A 3589-nucleotide genomic window follows, 5' to 3' on the forward strand; every position below is an offset into this window, starting at 1 on the left:
AGCCATCTATGCTTATTGTCTCCGTTTCCTCACTTTTCTGCTCTCTTGTGATCTAACTTCTCACTTTGCCATTCAGTTGAAACTGTTCTCTGCAAGTGAACCGATGATTTCTTAATTTATCGGTCCAATGGTCTTTTCTTAATCCTCAAGCTCCTTGACCTCTTTGCAGCTTTTAACACTGCTGATTACTCCTACCTTCCAGACACTCCCTTGATGTCCATGACAGTATTCTCTCAGGGTTCTCTGTCTACAGAATTTACCAATTTTCCCCAGTCTCCTTTGCTAAACCATTATCTATCTTTTGGGTGTCTCCCAAAAGCTTTGGCTTAGGCCTTCTCTTTCCTCTCAGTGATCTCATCTTCTCCAGTGGATTCAAAGATCACTTTTATGCAGATACCCCAAACTACATATCTAGTCCTCATCTGTCTCCTGCCCTAGTCTAATTTGTACAAGTATTTTGAAAAACTGCTTTTGGGGGGGATTTTTCTAAATGACAGTCATTTCCAATATACTTCCCTCATCACTCTTCTAACAAAGAAACTCAATTAAGCAAAAAAATCAACTGACAAAACAAATGCTTCTGATGGCATATGCAACATTGTACATCTACAATGCCCTATTTCCTTATCAGAAACAAAGGATAAATGATACATTTTCTGTTCTTCAAAACTATTCCTTGTGATTAATTTGAATTCAGACATACTGCAGTGTTTTCATTTATACTTTGTGGACTTTAGAATATATTGTTCCCTTAGTTCTTATTTCTTTGTCCTATATCACTTCATTCAAGTCTTCCAAACTCCTAAATTTCCTCTGAATTTCTCATATTCTCCTACTTTCTCAACTGATGTGTACCCATCTTGCTTTCAGGCTTTTGCTACTATTAAAAATGTCACTGTGAGTATTTTTGCATATATGATACTTTTCTTTGGGTCTTTGACTTACTTGGAGTACATTCAGTCAAAGTGATGTTCCTAAAGTTTGAATCTGACCATGTCACCTCCCAACTTAATAAATTCCATTGGCTCTGGGTCAGAGCCTAGATGTCAGAAGAGGCAGGAACTGGCTAAGCTCTCCCAAATTCTATTCCAAACAACTTTAAAAATTAAACTCAAACTGAATTCTGGTGTGACAGAGCCAACAAAAGATCAGGGTGAAATAATTTTCCAGACCAAAACAACCTAGGAGGTCCGCAGGAAAGCTCCGTCTCACCAGAGTAGTTATTGGCCTGAAGCACAGTGCAGGATGGGCTGCACCAAGGAGCCAGCAGCAGACCCTGGCAATAGGGGCAGCAGCAGTTTCAGGAGCTCTCAGCCCACAGACGGTAAGAGGGTCTTATAACTAGTCAGAAAGGGATTGCAAAAAGACCCTTTATTGGAAGTGGTTTCAAGCCCCAGGTCTAGGGGTCTCAGATCCAGAGTGGAAAAGAGCACTAGTGCTTGTGGCTGAAGGGGAACAGAAATCCTGCTCAAAGTTCCAGGGTGGAGAAGAGTGCTGGTGATCACTCTTAAGGGAGTAGGGATCTGGTCTCAGTTTCAAAGCAGAAAGCAGAAAAGCTCTTGTGACTGCTAGAGACCAGGAACACTGGTTACAATTCTAGGACCAAGAGATGTGATAGTACCACTCTGAGTCACAGCCCGCATAGCTCCTCCCACTTGTTCTCTGTAACAGTCATGGACTCAAATATTCAGAGATCTTGCAACATGGCAGACACTGGCAGCAAAGAAATTGAATTTGACAAACGAGATATGGAAAATGTTGAAGAAATAAAAGCAGGAAAAAATAGTGGAGCTACAAAGAGCAAGCTCATCAGTTGAATGTTATGATGTAGAATCCTCAAATTTTTGAATTTCTTCAAGAAAGACTATATGGTTTAATGAGAGCATCAACTGGATACATTGAAAGCTTGCCAAAAGTAGTTAAAGAGATGTGTGAATACCCTCAAAAACCTTCAAATAAAATGTGACAGAAGCTAAGCTCCATGAGGAAGTTCATGCTCTTAAAAGAAAGTATGCTGTTCTTTACCAGCAGCTTTTTGATGAGTGAAATAAAATCATTAACTCAATTTATGAACCTGCAGAGAAAGAATGTGAATGAAAACCAGATGATAATGAAGAGATTTCAGAAATGAAAAAGAAAGCTGTTTGAAGAGGAGAAAAAAGATGAAGAAAAAGAAGACCCTGATGGAATTACTGAATTTTGGCTGACTTTTTAAAAATGTTGACTTGCTCATGTTCAGGAATATGATGAATCTATTCTGAAGGACTTGAAAGATATTAAAGTGAAGTTTTCAGATGCTGGTCAACCTATGAGCTTTACATTAGAATTTTACCTTGAACCCATGAATAGTTCACAAATGAGATATTGATGAAAACATATTATATACAGTCAAAGCCAGATGATTCTTATTCCTTCTTCTTTGATGGACCAGAAATTATGCACAAAAGATGTGGGACCATTCAAACTATGATGAAAACAGATTCCAATGATTCCTTCTTCAATTTATTTTCTCTTCCTAAAGTTCCTGAAAGGGGAGATCTGGATGATGATATGGAAGCTATCTTTTCAGCAGACTTTGAAATTAGTCACTTTTTATATGAGAGTATGATCCCAAGATTAGTATTATATTTCACAGGAGAAGCTATTGAAAATGATGGTGATAATTATGATGAAGAAAGTGAAGAGACTGGTGATAAGGAAGAGGAAGATGTTGAAGAAAATCATTCAAAAAATGATTCAAAAAAATCCAAACTCAGTCTAATACAACCAGCAGTGAGCAGTGTATGCTGTAATCTTGAGGATTACTGTATTGTCCCAGCCTAAACACAATTAATAGTTACTTATAGCCTCATGTTTTGTGTTTTCTTGATAGAATCAAGTAAATAGTTTTATTTTCAAAAAAAATGAACAATTAAGAACCATTTCGAACTATACATGCATTCTACCTAGAATTTTAACAGTATAATTTCTGTCAGATATGTAGAATGCAGAGAATCACCTAATACATGTCCATTACTACATAGTTTGGTTTTTATGAAGTCTTTTGGCATGAAGCTATTAGACTGCAGCTGTAAAAATTATCCAAACTGTTATTTGAGACAAATATTGGTTTAGAAAAAAGAAATCCTTCTGAAGAACAAATCAAAGTAGTTTTTCAGTCCAGTAGTTGAATTGATTTGTCTGCTTGCCTTAGTTATGACATTTTTACTTTGTTAGAGAAATATAGTGACTCGTACTAACTGGGAGACACAGAATTTTGAATTTTAATTTGAGAAGAGACTAGTATAGTTAAGAATTTCCAGTAAGAACTTATGCTAAGTGAAATGAGCAGAACCAAGAGATTACTGAACTTGGGCAACAGCAAGATTATATGATGATCAATTCTGATGGACATGGCTCTTCTCAACAATGAGATGATTCAGGCCAATTCCAATGATCTTGTGATGAGGAGAGCTATCTACATCCAGAGAGAGGACTGTGAGAACTGTGTGGATCACAAGATAGCATTTCCACTTCTTTTGTGGTTTGCCCGAATAGTGCAGCAACATAATTGTATACATATGTGTGCCTATATTCAATTTACATTTAT

General features: G+C 37.0%; 1 pseudogene; it reads left to right on the forward strand.

Annotated features, from left to right (window-relative positions):
* Positions 1-293: 293 nt before the first annotated feature.
* On the forward strand, positions 294-3371 carry LOC116422852 (annotated as a pseudogene).
* The last annotated feature ends 218 nt before the right edge of the window (positions 3372-3589 follow it).

Source organism: Sarcophilus harrisii, chromosome 1 (genome assembly GCF_902635505.1).
Source record: "Sarcophilus harrisii chromosome 1, mSarHar1.11, whole genome shotgun sequence".
NCBI classification, from domain to species: Eukaryota; Metazoa; Chordata; class Mammalia; order Dasyuromorphia; family Dasyuridae; genus Sarcophilus; species Sarcophilus harrisii.